Source organism: Carcharhinus amblyrhynchos, chromosome 30 (assembly GCF_965287045.1).
Source record: "Carcharhinus amblyrhynchos chromosome 30, sCarAmb.v2.hapA, whole genome shotgun sequence".
Classification (NCBI taxonomy): domain Eukaryota; kingdom Metazoa; phylum Chordata; class Chondrichthyes; order Carcharhiniformes; family Carcharhinidae; genus Carcharhinus; species Carcharhinus amblyrhynchos.
In genome coordinates, this window is record NC_137353.1 from 5,379,660 (window position 1) to 5,397,886 (window position 18,227).

Consider the following 18,227-nt stretch of genomic DNA (forward strand, 5'->3'; position numbering starts at 1 on the left):
GTGTGAAAGCTTGTCTTCTGGTGACATTACCGAGGGGCAGCATGTAGGTGAGAAATAGGAAGGGGCCGAAGATAGATCTTGGGGGATACCAGAGGTAGCAGTGCGGGAGCAGGAGGAGATGACAATGCACATAACGAAACCAGCAGACAGCAGTCCCACCCAGCTGGATCACAATGGGGAGAGGTGCTGGAGGAGGATACAAAGAACAAAGAACAAAATCAGCCCAGGAAACAGGCCCTTCGGCCCAATGAGCCCGCGCCGCCATCTCAACACCACCAGTCCCCCTACTCCACCCATGACCCCTGTCTAATGTTTTACGGCCATCCAGATTGAGGGACTCTGATTTCGGGACAATTTATTCCTGCCAATCAGCCTAACAGCACATCTTTGGGGTGTGGGAGGAAACCGGAGCACCCGGAGAAAACCCACGCAAGCACGGGGAGAATGCGCAAACTCCCACAGACACTGGCCCAAATCCATGTGTCTGCACAGCAATCAGCGATAGTCACTGAGCTGTCATCTTGCCCAGTATCTGGTCCAGTTTAGGCACACTAACGACATGAAGCACTAGGCCAATCTCGAACAACCAAGAGCAGCCCCAGTACGACCCATCGCGTGTATGCCCCTCGTTGGACACGAGGTGGACTGACTTAAAACCTGTGAATGAAAAGAGAAAAAACATTATCATACCATATCCATTTACATTACCAGGGACGCCCCAATGCTAATGACCCTTATTTAAAACAATCTCCTATATCCACCCATCTCCAACCCAGTCATGTGCCTGTCTAAATTACTCCTAAATGACTCTAGCGTGTTTGCCTCCACCACCCTACCTGGCAGAGGACTCCAAACCCCCACCACCCTCTGTGCGAAAAACCCCCCTCTAATATATGTTGTGGTAAAACATGTCAACGGCTGCAGACAGATCAAGGAGGATGAGGAGGAAAAGTCTGCCTTTGTCACAGTAACACAGGTTCATTTTGCGTACAACAGCAGCAACTTACACCATCAGAACAAAACAGAAATGGAAAAGGAAAGATAATTGAATTTAAATCACAATTCTTTGCTACCATTTGATTTCTTAGGATTTTCTGATGGTCTAACCAAGCTGTCAAATCCCATTTCTCACAGCACTAATTGCAATGGAAACATATGCTGCAGTATATCTATTCTACTGCAGGCGCAGATATTTATTTGTACTGTGGAGTAGTCTGAACAACACTGAATAGAGCAGCTACTCAGACACAGAGATGGCACTACCCTTGTAGTAGCTTTCAAATTACAAACATGAGGGAATTAAAGTCACAATCAAACTCTGCCCATCATGCTGGTACCTCCTGTAATGTTAAAGGAGGAGGGGATGGCTGGGGAGAAGAGAGTGAAGAATCATAAGGATGAACAGTGGAAATGAGGTCATCAGTCTAAAGAATGTTGGGGAATTGCTCAAGTAAACTATGATACTGGTGTGTTCAGGAACACCGGATCCAGATCCACTTCCACTTCAGCAATTTCATACTCAAGTTCTTATATTCTCTGCATTCTCACAAGCCTGTCCTGTGACCTAGCTGTTGACATCTTTCACACCTGTAACTGCTACTAACTTCTCACAGCATCGGAAATTTATTTCAGTTAGGAAGGAGGTAAATGTAGAATAATGTCTCCCTTCTCTAACAGCACATGGGTGTACCTAGACCTCAGGAACAGCAGCAGTTCAAGCAGTGGTATGGCGATGCCAGCATTGGACAGGGGTAAAAAATAAAGAAATCCCACAACACCAGCTTAAAGTCCAAACAGGTTTATTTGTAGCAAAAGCTGCAAGCTTTCAGGACAGCCTGTCCCTTTGTCAGGTGGCTGGGAGTTCAAGAAGGCAGCTCACCAGCACCTTCTCGAGGACAACCAGGAATGGGCAATAAATACTGGTCTAGCCAGCAACACCCACATCCCGGAAATGAATTTTTTAAAAAGTTCTTGCCAACATTTATCCTGCAGCCAATAATACTAAAATAGGTAACTGAAGGCAAGATATTTCAATATCCAACATCAACAAGAACAAAACGTACTAGAAAATCTCAGCAGTTCTGACAGCATCTGTGGAAACAGAAAGTTAGCATTTTGAGTTGAATATGATTTGTCTTTGGAACTGATGATTATTTAAGCTTAACAGATTATCTGTCAGTTCTCCTTTTGCATTAGTTAAGCTTGCAACAATGTTCACCAATATTAAAATGTTGACTACTCTTCAGAAGAATTCATTGGTTGCAACATGCACTCAGATCCTGCGCGGATCAGCTGGCGGGGGTATTCACAGATATCTTCATCCTCTCTTTACAACAATCTGAGGTCCCTATCTGCTTCAAGATGATGACCATCATCCCAGTGCCTAAGAAAAACCAAGCAACGTGCCTTAGTGATTATCGGCCAGTGGCTCTGATATCCATCACTATGAAGTGTTTCGAAAGGTTAGTCATGGCACGAATCAATTCCAGCCTCTCGGATACCTATAGTTTGCATACCACCGCAACAGGTTCATGGCAGACACTATTTCCCTGGCCCTGTACTCAACCCTGGAACACCTAGATAACAAGGACACCTGTGTAAGACTCCTATTTATTGACTACAGCTCAGCCTGCAAGACTATTATTCCCACAAAACTCATCTCCAAACTCCGTGTTCTGATACTCGGCACCTCCCTCTGCGACTGGATCCTGAACTTCCTAACTCACAGACTCATACTGGTAAACCAGATGGGTGTTTTTTTTTAAACAGTGGCTATTTGGTCACCATTATTGATTTTTTAAAAATTTTTTTCATGGGTTATGGATATTGCTGGCAAGGCCAGCAAGGAGGCACAGTGATTAGAACTGCTGCCTCACAGCATCTGGGTTCAAATTTGACCTTGGGTCACTGTCTGTGAGAAGTTTGTACATTCTCCCCATATCTGTGTGGGTTTCCTCCAGGTGTTCCAGTATCCTCCCACAGTCCAAAGATGTGTGGGTTAGCTGGATTGGCCATGCTAAATTGCTCCCTTGTGTCAGGGGGATTAGCAGAGTAAATACATGGCTTACATGGATAGGAACAGGATGGAATTGTTGCCGGTGCAGACTCTATGGGTCAAATGGCCTCCTGCACTGTGGGGATTCTATGATTTGTTACTTATGATTGATCTTGAGCTTCAGAGCATTAAACAGACAACCACATTGTTGTTGGTCTAGAGTCACATGTAGGCCAGACCGGCTAAGGCTGATAAATTTCCCTTCCTAAAGGACGTTAATGAACCAGATGGGGTTTTACGACAACCTGTGCTAGTTTTAGACATCGTTACTGAGACTAGCTTTATGTTCCAGAACTATCAATTGAATTTAGTTGCCATAGTGGGATTTGAATTCATATCTCTAGTTTATTAGTCCAGCAACACGACTACTTTGCTACCATACCCGTAATTATTCTAACAAAACACGTATTCTTAATTTTTATTTGTTGGCTTGTGCTTTTCTTCATAGTCAGCATTTGCATACATCCACATGGGGAGGCAGTCTGCAAAGGCTGACTGTCCTTACTTCAAAAAGACGGTGTCAGTCACTCAAAGAAAAACAAGTACGATCACTGCAGAAAACATTTTTACACACGTACATAAAAACGAGAAGAATACGTGGGTAAGTTTTCAAATAAAGAAACATCCACAAGTTATAACTGACTGACGGCAATCCAATCAACACGTTCCCCAACAGGTCCCTGTTTGAAATGATTTGTTGTAGTTTATGATTGCACTTTGGGGAACAAATGTATACAGTTCATTGACTGCATCGCATGGTGGCGCCAAACATCAAGTCCATTCACTAAGCAGGTTTTAAATGAGCCGCTTTGCTGTCAGTTTGTTTCCACACTCATCTACTGTGACTCGAAAGATTTATTCTCGTTTAGTGGTGGTGATGATGATATGTTAAAGTTCTGTCTGGGACTCCAGATTGCTCTGGCAACATGCATTTTAAGATGGACGTTGCAGTCTGTAATCATAGCCTCACTGTCCAGAAGTTCGAGCATCACACAATCCCCCACTACAGTGCAGAAAGAAAGCCATTTGGCCCATCAAGCCTGTACCAACAACAATCCCACCCGGGCCCTATCCTCATAACCCCATGTGTTTACTGTGCTAATCTCCCTGACACTAAGGGAGAATTGAGCATGGCCAATCAACCTTACTCGCACATAAGAACATAAGAAATAGGAGCAGGAGTAGGCCATCTAGCCCTTCGAGCCTGCCCCGCCATTCAATAAGATCATGGCTGATCTGTTGTGGCTCAGTTCCACTTTCCCGCCCTCTCCCCATAACCCTTAATCCCCTCTCTTATCAAGAACCCATCAACCCGCTTCTTAAAAATATTTAGCGAGGCAGCCTCCACCACTTCAACGGGCAGAGAATTCCAGAGATTCACCACCCTTTGAGTGAAGAAGTTCCTCCTCAACTCCGACTGTGGGAGGAAACCGGAGCACCCAGGGAGAACGTGCAATTTCTACACAGACAGTCGACAGAGGCTGGAATTGAACCCGAGTCCCTGACGCTGTGAGGCAGCAGTGCTAAGCACTGTGCCGCCCTCATGCTTTTCATTACATGGCTGACCAGGAACTCTCTCTTTCTTACTGTCTGCCAATTGGTAAGCATTGGAAAGACTTACAAGGTTGATGCTCAATCCATTTTGGTCACATTATGAATATAGCCATCAAGACTGGAGGTGGAACTCGAACCTAGAGCCTCTGGCTGAGAGGCCAGGGATGCTGCCCACAGTGCCACACAAACTCTGTCACTCTTGAAGGATCACAAAAAGTCTATGGGGTCTCATCATTACCAACGGTGCAGGCAACACCTCTATTCTTCATGCTTATACACATTGCACTTCATCAAGAATCCTCATGCCCACCTCCCAAAATATGGTGATAGCCGTAAAATGCTGGAAAAACCCAGGTTTGACAGCATCTGCGGAGAGAAAGTAAAGTTTACATCTCAAGTCCATATAACTCTTCTTTGGAACATATAATGCCAGACCTGTTGAGTTTTACCAGCAGTTTGTTTTTTCAGATTTCCAGCATCCACAATATTTTGCTTTTTGATTTATTGTCACAGGTATTACTATACAGTGAAATCTATTGTTTCTTGCACACTATACAAAGCATACCATTCATAGAGAAGGAAAAGAGAGTGTGCAGAATGTGTTGTTGTCATAGCTGAAGTTTATTTATTAGTCACAAGTAAGGCTTACATTAACACTGCAATGAAGTTTCTGTGGAATTCCCCTAGTCGCCACGCTCCGGCACCTGTTCGGGTCAATGCACCTAACAAGACTGTGGGAGGAAACCGGAGCTTCCAGAGAAAACCCACACAAACACAGGGAGAATGTGCAAACTCTACACAGAGAGTGACCCAAGCCAGGAATCAAACCTGGGACCCTGGCGCTGTGAGGCAGCAGTGCTAACCACTGTATCACTTGTGCCACTTAGTGCGAGGTAGGTTCATTCAAAACCCTGATGGCAGCAGGAAAAAGCTGTTCTTGAGTCGGTCGGTATGTGACCTCAGACTTTTGTATCTTTTTTCCAACTGAAGAAGGTGAAAGTGAGAATGTCCAGGGTGGGTGGGGTCCTTAATTATGCTGGCTGCTTTGCTGAAGCAGCAAGTGTAGACAGAGTCAATGGGTGGGAGGCTGATTTGTGTGATGGATTGGGCTACATTCAAGACTTTTTGTAGTTGCTTGCAGTCTTAGGCAGAGCAGGAGCCATACCAAGCTGTGATACAAGCAGAAAGAATGCTTTCTATGGTGCATCTGTAAAAGTTGGTGAGAATCATAGCTGACTTGCCAAATTTCCTTAGTCTTCTGAGAAAGTAGAGGCGTTGGTGGGTTTTCTTAACTATTGTGTCAGCATGGGGAGACCAGGACAGGTTGTTGGTAATCTGGACATCCAAAAACTTGAAGCTCTCGACCGTTTCTATTTCATCCCCATTGGTGTAGACAGGGCATGTTCTGCACTACACTTCATGAAGTCAATGACAATTTCCTTCATTTGGTTGACATTGAGGGAGAGATTATTGTTGTCGCACCAGTTCACCAGATTCTCTATCTCTTTCCTGCGCTCCGTCTCATCATTAGGGGAGTATGGTATATAGTAGGGAATACAGTATTTCAGATTTAAATCCTTTCCTTTTGTAAACCAGTTGTAAGGCAGAGTGTTTGTGATACAATTGGCAAGAGGATCAATTCACATCAAGCACTCCAAGATTTATCCCAAAGGATGAACAATAGTCTGCCAGCACCATCACAGAAGGTACAGACATTTAGGATTGACAGGTTAAACTCAGATTACAGGCAGACCTTGAACTTGTGACACAATCAGAAGAGAAAAACTTTGATAATATGTCTCTTCTTTCAGCAATATTCACAAAGAATTTTTGTTATACAAGAATCAAACAAAGCAAACACTAAATATAATCTCAGCTAACCAACTATACTCTAACCCCCAGAATCAACATAAGTTAAACAAGGATTAACAGGTAAATTGCATTCAATTATGAATTATAAGTTACAAATTAAATGGCAGATACAACCAATGCAGAGCTTACAATATTGACTCAGCAGGCCACACATCACATGGGCCATTAAACTCAGTCACAAAGTCCTTCAAAACATTTTTGCTCCTCTTTTTCCAGGATGTAGTCTGATCCCCAACCAACAGCAGGGCACAACCAGAGGTCCCCAGGGATAGTTTTCATCAAAAATGGCACATGTCAAAATAACTTGGTCTGGTAGGCATGGATCCACCAAAGAAAGAGTTGCAGCAATTTGTTCAGCTTCTGGATCTGGACTCTTTACCTTGCCTACATTGCACCACTGTACTCATCAACTGCTACTACGCAGCTTGGGTGGCTCGGTGCCCCTTTAATATAGACTCAAAACATTTCAGTTTGCTTTGGTTTCCAAATCGGTTTCAATTTGCATTTCCTTAGATACTGGGTCAGCTTCCATTCTGTTTCCTCTTTCAGTTTCTGTTTGCAGGTAGAATCTGCCTCAAAAAAAATACAGACTTTGAAATCACAGATTCCATCACACCCTTAAATTCTAAACTCGAGAGAATTTATTATAATTTTAATTTATTAGAATTTATTATAATCATAATTAAGACCAGGATCCTTTCCACTCATCCGTCCAATTAATAGAAACATAACTGAGAAATGGTTTCTAAGAAAACAGTCCATGTCCAAACGCAGCAAGGCCTGGACAATACTAGGCTTGGGCTGACCAGAGGCAAGTAATATTCATACAACATCAGGTTAAATCCAACAGGTTTATTTGATAGCAAATGCCACTAGCTTTCGGAGCGCTGCTCCTTTGTCAGGTGAGTGTCACCTGACGAAGGAGCAGCACTCCGAAAGCCAGTGGCATTTGCTACCAAATAAACCTGTTGGACTTTAACCTGGTGTTGTGAGACTTCTTACCATGTTTATCTCCACATCAAGTAACATTCATGCCATAGAGGTGCCAGGCAATGACCATCTCTAATACGAGAGAATTTAGCACTACCCCTGGACATTCAATGTCATCACCATCGCTGAATCCCCCATTATCCTGGTTGGTTGCAGACACTGAACTTGACTGACCGTATAAATATTGTGGCTACAACAGCAGGTCAGACACAAAGAATCTTACCACGAGTAACTCACTTTCTGACTCCCCAAAGCCTGTCCACCATCTATAAGGCACAAATTAGAAGTGTGATGGAATATTCCACTTGACTAGATGAGTGCAGCTCCAACACTCAAGAACCTTGACACCATTCAGGTCAAAGCAGCTCACTTGATTGAATGTTTGTGGAAAGGGTGCCACTCTTTCCACCACTAACAAACAGTGGCAGCAGTGTTTATCATCTGGCTGCACTGCAGAAACTCGTTAATGCACTTTAGGGAACACCTTCCAATCCCAGGATCGCAAGAACAAGGTTAGCAGACACATGGAAACACCAGTATCTGGACATTCTCCTCCAAGTCACTCATCATCCTAACTTGGAAATATATCACCATTCCTTCACTGTCACTGGGTTAAAATCCTGGCTCTTCCTCCCTAACAGCACGGTGGATGCACTTACATTACATGGACTGGAACAGTTCGAGAAGGCAACTTACCACCACCTTCTCAAGTGCAATTAGAGATACATAGAAACATGGAAGATAGGAGCAGGAGGAAGCCATTTGGCCCTTCAAGCCTGCTCCACCATTCATTACGATCATGGCTGATCATCTAACTTAAGAGCCTAATCCTGCTTTCTCCCCAAAGCCTTTGATCCCATTCACCTAAGTGCTATATCTAGCCACCTCTTGAATACATTCAATGTTTTGGCATCAACCACTTCCTATGGAAAGGAATTCCAAGGCTCACCATTCTTTGGATGAAGAAATGTCTCCTCATCTCCGTCCTAAATGGTCTACCCCGAATCCTCAGACTCTGGCCCCTTGTTCTAGACTCCCCCACCATCAGGAATATCCTCCCTGCGTCTACCCTATCTAGGCCTGTTAGAATTTTATAAGTCTCTATGAGATCACCCCCCTCATTAATCTGAACTCCAGCAAAAACAATCCTAACCTGGTAATAAAGCAACACCAACATCCCATAAATGAATGAAAAAAACTGTGCCATATTTTAAAACCTTCCTTTCAAACTTCAGTCAAAAAGGAACAAACCTCATTGCATGTAAACGTGTGAGCATGACTGGGATGGGACGAGCATGCAGTTTCTCCAGCTCCATACAGGTCTGACGCAAAAAGAGACTTTATTGAAAAATCTCTGGTTAACTTTTTCTATTAAATCAATTTTTCTACTAAATCAATCATTCTAAGTTTCTTGAAAAGTCTCTGGTTAACTCAGAATGATTGATTTAGTAAAAAATAACATTTCTCTTTTTCTTCAATTTACAATAAATAGTTAACACACAAACTAATCTGGAAGTGTAACTATCTATCCTTTTTTAAATTCCTCAGCACATGTATGTATGCATGTACAAACAAAGGAAGTCTCTGTAGAGATGGGCAGTTGAAGAAAAGGGTTTATAGGAATGGATGAAGTTCAAAGGGTTTTAATGATGTTGAACTGGTGCTCCCTTGTGTAAAGATGGAACACTCGTCCGTATAAATGTCTGAAGGCTCCCACCAATGAATTTTGGGTGTGGGGGAGAATAGAGCCAGATGAATCCTTCTTGTCTCAGCTTCTCAGGTTTCCAAATTCAGACAAGTGTCACTGAAATGGTGATTCCAAGCTGGATAATGACAATCACACTGTATTCCAAGCAAGTGAAGGAGAGAGTGAGCTGGGCAGCTTTCCCCCACCTCTCAGGTTATTCTCAAATGAGTTAAAAAAAAAACACAAATTCAAAATCAGAAAGCTAATTTTCATCAGGTGATTTTCTGTAAATCGCTAGGGCCTTTATCTTGAATACAGTTTCTTGCAGATTAAATGAGCTCTCCCCCTTCAAGGGCCATGCTGTTCAGTAAGCTGGAGTTAAACGATTTCTTAGAAAAGACATGGTTTTTGACAATCTAAGGTGAACTTGCAGCCTTTTTGTAAATAAAATGAGGTCAGCTCCAGTGCCCAAATAATGCAACGTCCTTCCAAATTTTAATAGAAAATATCATTCTTGAAAATATGGTTCTAACATTACATCAGATATTAAACTGATGTGCAAACTGGGATGATTCTTTTCATATGAAAAACTGTTTAAACATAGGGCAATGATGCATAGACAGGATTGCTGCATCAGATCTACTTAAGTATGCTGGTCTTTCCAATTTGAAAAAATCCCATTTATGCTTCCCCTGCCTCAAACTAATTCTTTACCCATCAGGCATCTTTTCCTGTTTGTTCATGGGATGTGGGCATCATTGGCTGGGCCAGCATTATTGCCCATCCCTGGGACATTTAAGAGTCAACCACATTGCTGTGGAACTCAAGTCACATGTAAGCCAGGCCAGGCAAGGATGACAGATTTCCTTCCCGAAAGGCTATAGTGAACTAAATGGGTTTTTACTACAATGGTTTCATGACCATTATTAGACTTTTATTGATTCAAATTTCACCATCTGACATGGTGGGAATCGATCCTGGGTGGCCAGAGCATCATCATGGATTTCTGGATTACTAGTCCAACACAATACCACTACACCACTGCCTCCCCTATTCTGGGACATTTCTGAACCATCACTGTCTCAAACTTGCTGAAAATCCACATCTCTGCTGTCCCCATCAAGCAAGTCAGCAATGTCTTGAACTAGTTAATTAAATATTACCCTCTCTTCCAGAATCAATGCTTTAGAGGGTGAGTTATAACTTTCATCCACTGAAGATCATTTCAATGACTTTCTCTGCAACAGATGGTAAAAGTGTTGGTCTACAGTTTCCAGATTTGCCACTCAATTCTTTTTAAAACAACAGTTAGGTTAACCGCACACTATTTGGTCTGAAAATAAGCCAGAATTAAAATAATTTGACTTGTAATTAAGTCAGTCCTTTAGATATGCCTCAGTAATTTACCAATTCTACCAACTAGTACAGTTACAACACTGGAATCTATCTGGCAATGTGGAAAAACAGCCAGACAGGCCAAAAAAAGCAGGGTCAAATCTGGCCCATATGATCCCAATAGTTGACCCCTGATTATCAGCAAATGATGGAAGGTGTCACCGACAATGCTATCAGTCAGCACTTTATCTGCTCACCGGCACTCAGTTGGTTTCAACCAGGGCCACTCAGCTCCTGACTTCATTACCGCGTTACAGTGAGTGACTGACCTTGACTACAAGACAGCATTTGACCAGGTGTGGCATCAAGGAGCCTAGCAAAACTCCAGTCATTGTGAATCAGAGGGAAAACCCTTCTCTGATTTGGAGTCAAAGCTAATACGAAGAAAGATAAGTAGTCTCACAATACCAGGTTAAAGTTCAACAGGTTTAATTTTTAGCACAAGCTTTCAGAGCGTTGCCCCTTCATCAGGCGAGTGAACAGTTAGTTCACAAACAGGGCATGTATAGACACAAACTCAATTGCAAGATGAAGGGGCAATGCTCCGAAAGCTCATGCTAAAAATTAAACCTGTTGAACTTTACCTTGGTGTCGTGAGACTACTTACTGTGCCTACCCCAGTCAAATGCCAGCAACTCCACACAAGGAAAGATGGTCATAAAATAATAAGGATACACAGAGGCACTGGTAAAGGTGCAAAAACAGATTTACAAATCTGATACCAATCAGGAAAGATTGAACAGGCTCTCTATCAGGTCACCTCTCAGTCTTCTTGTTTCTAAAAGTTTAAGATTCTGAAATGATTTCATAGTGTAGATGTAGAGAAGATGCTTACACTTGTGGTGAGGTCAATAATCAAGGCCATAGGAATAAATCTAGAGGTTATTCATAAGAAACTTCTTTAGCAAGAATGTGATAATCACTACAAAGAGTAAATGAGCCAAATAACATACTGGCATTCCAGGAGAAACTAGATAAAGGTATGAAAGAGAAACACATAAGTTTGTCGTAAGATTAGATGGAGAGGCAAGAGGAAGCTCATGTGGTTCATGATGGAACAGCCTGTTACTACGCTGTGCATGCAATCAAAGTTGTCATAAGGATCTCACTAAATACCTGCCAATGTGCTGTGCCAAAGAGACCTTGACATATCAGCATTACAGTTGGCAGCAGCAGATATCAAAGGAATGTGTTCACATTGTGCTGTCAGAAGCCAATTTTGACATACTCTAATTTGCTACAGCAGATACCACAGGGACATGCCCACAATGAATGCAGAGAGAGAACCTTGACACATTCCGATCCCCTAGAGATTTTTCATACGTGAAAATACCTTGAGGCCCACCTTAAAAATGTTTGCACACATCTCAAGACTGCATAAAATGCACATCCCTTTACAATACATACTGCACGTTACATACAAAAAACCCTTATGAATCAAAAAGGAATATGGCTGCTTCAGAAATGATTATTTATTCAGCGACTGATCTAATCAGGCTAATAGTAGTTTTCTTAAAATAGAGCACTACAGGTCCCAGCTGCCCATGGATTTTCTAGGACAAGGCACAATAGGCAGAGAGCATACACAAGAGTTACTTGCTAGCTAAAATAACCTTCTGCATTAAAGTAAGCTGCTTCCAGCATTAGGTTGGTTTTCAGCTAAGCTACACAACTCTTCCCCATTACACAAAACCTGTAGGAATAACACTGGTTTATCCATACAAAATTTAAAAATGAGGATTGGAGAAGTTAAATGCACCAGAGAACAGTGCCCCATTTAACACACAAGAACTACTAAAAAATAATTGGACTCTTTAGGAATGTTACTGCAATCCTCCAAAGATTACATTAATTTGAGCTGGTAACTAAATTCTCTTACAGACCATTGTAAGGCAATCATAAAAGCACAGAAAGAGCAAGGCACATGAAACAAAATGAAATCCCAAGTTCCCAGTTAGAAGGATGAACAAATCAGTTTCTAAACATGCCCTGTTTCATGGATTTTCTTGGACAGGATACAATAGGCAGAGACGATACACAAGAGTTATTTGCTAGCTAAAATTACTCTTCAAGAAATAAACTGCAGAGTTAATTAAAGTTAACAAAGCACTTGTGGTGGAACAAAGTTCATCTGGAAGTGGGAAAAACAAGAATTGCACCTGCTGAACATAAATCTATCTGTAAAACTGCAGAGAGGTTCCAGGATGAAGGTCAATTTAAATTCAGCCAACATCACCAGCGCCAAATACTTTTTCCACAGAGAATTCACGAGGCTGCAGCATGCAACTGGGCTGCACTGTACAACCCTGGATGGAATACACCAAAAATTGAATTAAAAAACACAGGACCACTCAAGTGACACCAGTGACTAGATTCTGACTGGAGTCCAAACTCAAGTCTTTAAATTCTACTAAAAAGCAGAATATGAAATACCAGGAATAAAGCAACGCAGAAGGTGGTGCATCCAGGAAGTTCAATGTTTCAGGGTTAAAGATGCTTTTCTGCTGACACTTAGGATAAAGTACATGAACAGCAAGATGAAGGAAGAAATATTATTCTGTAAAACTTTCCTGAATATAAACTGTTGCTGGGTGGCACAGAACCTGAAAAGTGCTGAAGAGACATTCCTTTGAAGCTTTTCAAGCTGTACTCATCAGGACAAACAGAAGAATATTAAATTTCAAACAATCGCAACAATTTACACCTGAATCTTCCACAACCTGAATTTTCTCTTCCATAAAAGCAACAACAAATATATATTCTCAAATAATACCAAAACTGGAACAGGGATTAGTCTTGATTACTCAGAATATCAAAAAATTGGGAATGATACACAAGCAAATATCAAAAGGATCCAAGTTCTTCAATGTCAGTAAAACAAAGGAGACTGTAACTGACTTCAGGAAGCATAGTGAAGGAAATGCCCCTATTGACATCAAGGGTGATGAAGTGGAAATGATTGAGAGCTTCAAGTTTCTGGGTGTTCAGATCACTAACAATCTGTCCTGGTCCCCTCATGATGACACTGTAGCTAAGAAAGCCCACCAACACTTCTAGTTTCTCAGAAGGCTAAGGAAAATTCAGCACACCCGCATGATGGACTGGGCTACATTCACGACTTTTGTAGTTCCTTGCAGTCTTGGGCAGAGGAGGAGCCATACCAAACTGTGTACAACCAGAAAGAATGCTTTCTATGGTGCATCTGTAAACATTGGTGAGAGTTGTAGCTAACATGCCAAATTCCCTTAGTCTTCTGAGAAAGTGAGCTGTTGGTAGGCTTTCTTAATTAGTGTCAGCATGGAGGGGGGACCAGGGCAGGCTGTTGGTGATCTGGACACCCAAAAACTTAAAGCTCTCAACCCTTTCTACTTCATCCCAGGAATAAAGCAACACAGAAGGTGGTGCATCCAGGAAGTTCAATGTTTCAGGGTTAAAGATGCTTTTCTGCTGAGACTTAGGATAAAGTACATGAACAGCAAGATGAAGGAAGAAATATTATTCTGTAAAACTTTCCTGAATATAAACTGTTGCTTGGTGGCACAGAACCTGAAAAGTGCTGAAGAGACATTCCTTTGAAGCTTTTCAAGCTGTACTCATCAGGACAAACATTCATTGATGTAGACAGGGGCCTGGTCTCTTTTACGCTTCCTGAAGTCGATGACAATCTCTTTCGTTTTGTTGACATTGAGGGAAAGGTTGTCACTGTACCAGTTCACCAGATTCTCTATTTCATTCCTGTACTCTGTCCCATCATTGTTCCAATCCACTACGGTGGTGCCATCAGCAACCTTGAGAATCGAATTAGAGGGAAATTTAGCCACACAGTCATAGGTGTATAAGGAGTAGAGTAGGAGGCTGAGAACACAACCTTGTGGGACACCGGTATTGAGGATGATTGTGGAGGTGTTGCTACCTGTCCTTATTGATTGTGATCTGTGGGTTAGGAAGTTCAGGATCCAGTCGCAGAGGGAGGAGCTGAGGCCCAGGCCATGGAGTTGGGAGATGAGTTTCATAGGAATAATGGTGTTGAAGGCTGAGCTGTAGTCAATAAATGGGAGTCTGACATAGGTGTCCTTGTTATCTAGGTGTTCCAGGGTTGAGTGTAGGGCCAGGGAGATGGTGTCTGCTGTGGACCCGATGTGGAAGTAGACGAACTGTAGTAGATCCAGGTAATTTGTTAATCATGCAAACCAGCCTCTCATCCACTGACTCAGAAAAACAACTAGCATAATCAATGACCCCATGCAACCCAGAAGTACTTGCTTCCACCTTCTTCCATCAAGGGAAGAGATACAAAAGACTAAGAACACGTACCAACCGACTCGAGAACAGCTTCTTCCCTGCTACCATCAGACTTTTCAATGGACCTATCTTAAGTTTTTTTTTCACCCTACCCATAACTGCAACACTACATTCTGTGCCCTCTCCTTTCCTTCTCCCCATGTACTCTATGAACAGTATGCTTTGTCTGTAAAGCACGAAAGAAACAACAATTTTCACTTTTCATGTGACAATAATAAATCAAACCAAATGCTGAAGTGCAAAACCACAAGTGAATTAGAGAAGTTTACAACAGTTCAATGACCCAGGGATGAAAAGAAAAGGGTACTTTACTTTGTAACACAAAAATAATAGCATTTGAGCATTGATGAGAAAAGACATGCTTTGTTGAAAATTTTTGTCTTGCATTTATCGAGACAATTTGCAAAAATACCAAAATCACAATGGACACAGCACAGGAGGTGGTCATGACTCTCTGGAAGACCAGGTTGGTTTCTCATCCACCCTATGTAGCCCTGCACATACATTCTGAAACTAAAAAGAGAAAATGCTGGAAACGCTAAGTAGGTCAGGCAGCATCAAAGAATCACAGAATTCAAGGCAATGACCTTTCTCCAAAGCTGGGAGGTTAAGAACCCTCAGGTTAGAACTTGGTCACAAGTTGCCTGACCAACTGAGTGTTTCCACTGTTTTATGGTTTTATCTGTTTCACCAACATTTTGCATTTGTGCCTGTGAAACTAACTTTTGTTAACTAACAACAGATCTCAGTTTCACTGCAGACAATATTAGCACTCAATTACACATGCTCACATCCAGACCGAGATTGTGGGATAATCAGTGTTGAGAAGCAAAAGGAACAATAAACCAGCCTAGAGAAAAACATTAATACTACAGAAACAAAGGCATAATTACAAGCACAATAAACAACTTTAAAAATTAAAACAAATATCAAGAAAAGGGCATTAGAAAGAAGATCAGAGGCTAACAGCAAATGTTTAAAAATATTAAACGTCGCTTACCATCTTAGGTGCTTATACTACCTAATCTTTTTAAGTAAATTCCAACCCAAATAAATTCATTTTAAATAATCATTCATGTACCTTGCAATCCTCTAATAGCACTGAGACCGAGATAAAATGAAGCATAATAAATACTACACAGATCCCAAATAAAAGATATTAATACGACTGGCCTTTTTTAAAAATTAGTGGATGACAGACTCTGCTCTGACAGTATCTCTTGGAACGAAAAGCGATTACAGAATCTGGGTTACTGACGTTCCTGAAAATAATCTGCTGATTTGGATCCAATTCCCAACAGGGGATGGAGGAGTGACGAAAGGGACGGACGGGATTGGGACACGCAGGATGGCAGAGAGGAGCGAAATGAGGGGGCGGGGGGAGAACACTGGGGCACACACCAAGGAGAGGTGGAGGGTGATGTACACACAGAGGGGAGGATGGGGGGTGTGTGAGGTGGAGGGTGATGTACACACAGAGGGGAGGATGGGGGGTGTGTGAGATGGGGGGTGTGTGAGATGGGGGGTGTGTGAGATGGGGGGTGTGTGAGATGGGGGGTGTGTGAGATGGGGGGTGTGTGAGATGGGGGGTGTGTGAGATGGGGGGTGTGTGAGATGGGGGGTGTGTGAGATGGGGGGTGTGTGAGATGGGGGGTGTGTGAGATGGGGGGTGTGTGAGATGGGGGGTGTGTGAGATGGGGGGTGTGTGAGATGGGGGGTGTGTGAGATGGGGGGTGTGTGAGATGGGGGGTGTGTGAGATGGGGGGTGTGTGAGATGGGGGGTGTGTGAGATGGGGGGTGTGTGAGATGGGGGGTGTGTGAGATGGGGGGTGTGTGAGATGGGGGGTGTGTGAGATGGGGGGTGTGTGAGATGGGGGGTGTGTGAGATGGGGGGTGTGTGAGATGGGGGGTGTGTGAGATGGGGGGTGTGTGAGATGGGGGGTGTGTGAGATGGGGGGTGTGTGAGATGGGGGGTGTGTGAGATGGGGGGTGTGTGAGATGGGGGGTGTGTGAGATGGGGGGTGTGTGAGATGGGGGGTGTGTGAGATGGGGGGTGTGTGAGATGGGGGGTGTGTGAGATGGGGGGTGTGTGAGATGGGGGGTGTGTGAGATGGGGGGTGTGTGAGATGGGGGGTGTGTGAGATGGGGGGTGTGTGAGATGGGGGGTGTGTGAGATGGGGGGTGTGTGAGATGGGGGGTGTGTGAGATGGGGGGTGTGTGAGATGGGGGGTGTGTGAGATGGGGGGTGTGTGAGATGGGGGGTGTGTGAGATGGGGGGTGTGTGAGATGGGGGGTGTGTGAGATGGGGGGTGTGTGAGATGGGGGGTGTGTGAGATGGGGGGTGTGTGAGATGGGGGGTGTGTGAGATGGGGGGTGTGTGAGATGGGGGGTGTGTGAGATGGGGGGTGTGTGAGATGGGGGGTGTGTGAGATGGGGGGTGTGTGAGATGGGGGGTGTGTGAGATGGGGGGTGTGTGAGATGGGGGGTGTGTGAGATGGGGGGTGTGTGAGATGGGGGGTGTGTGAGATGGGGGGTGTGTGAGATGGGGGGTGTGTGAGATGGGGGGTGTGTGAGATGGGGGGTGTGTGAGATGGGGGGTGTGTGAGATGGGGGGTGTGTGAGATGGGGGGTGTGTGAGATGGGGGGTGTGTGAGATGGGGGGTGTGTGAGATGGGGGGTGTGTGAGATGGGGGGTGTGTGAGATGGGGGGTGTGTGAGATGGGGGGTGTGTGAGATGGGGGGTGTGTGAGATGGGGGGTGTGTGAGATGGGGGGTGTGAGAGATGGGGGGTGTGAGAGATGGGGGGTGTGAGAGATGGGGGGTGTGAGAGATGGGGGGTGTGAGAGATGGGGGGTGTGAGAGATGGGGGGTGTGAGAGATGGGGGGTGTGAGAGATGGGGGGTGTGAGAGATGGGGGGTGTGAGAGATGGGGGGTGTGAGAGATGGGGGGTGTGAGAGATGGGGGGTGTGAGAGATGGGGGGTGTGAGAGATGGGGGGTGTGAGAGATGGGGGGTGTGAGAGATGGGGGGTGTGAGAGATGGGGGGTGTGAGAGATGGGGGGTGTGAGAGATGGGGGGTGTGAGAGATGGGGGGTGTGAGAGATGGGGGGTGTGAGAGATGGGGGGTGTGAGAGATGGGGGGTGTGAGAGATGGGGGGTGTGAGAGATGGGGGGTGTGTGAGATGGGGGGTGTGTGAGATGGGGGGTGTGTGAGATGGGGGGTGTGTGAGATGGGGGGTGTGTGAGATGGGGGGTGTGTGATGGACACCCTGAGGGGAGATGGGGAGATGTGGGGGGGGGGGGGTGTGATGGACACACTGAGGGGAGATGCGGGGGGGGGGTGATAGACACACTGAGGGGAGATGGGGGGGG

General features: G+C 44.2%; 1 protein-coding gene across 1 annotated transcript in view; it reads right to left on the reverse strand.

The window, feature by feature from the left end:
• pex14 (peroxisomal biogenesis factor 14) overlaps positions 1 to 18,227 on the reverse strand; it is a 250,478-nt gene that overhangs the window by 231,340 nt on the left and 911 nt on the right. The gene's annotated exons all lie outside the window — the stretch shown is intronic.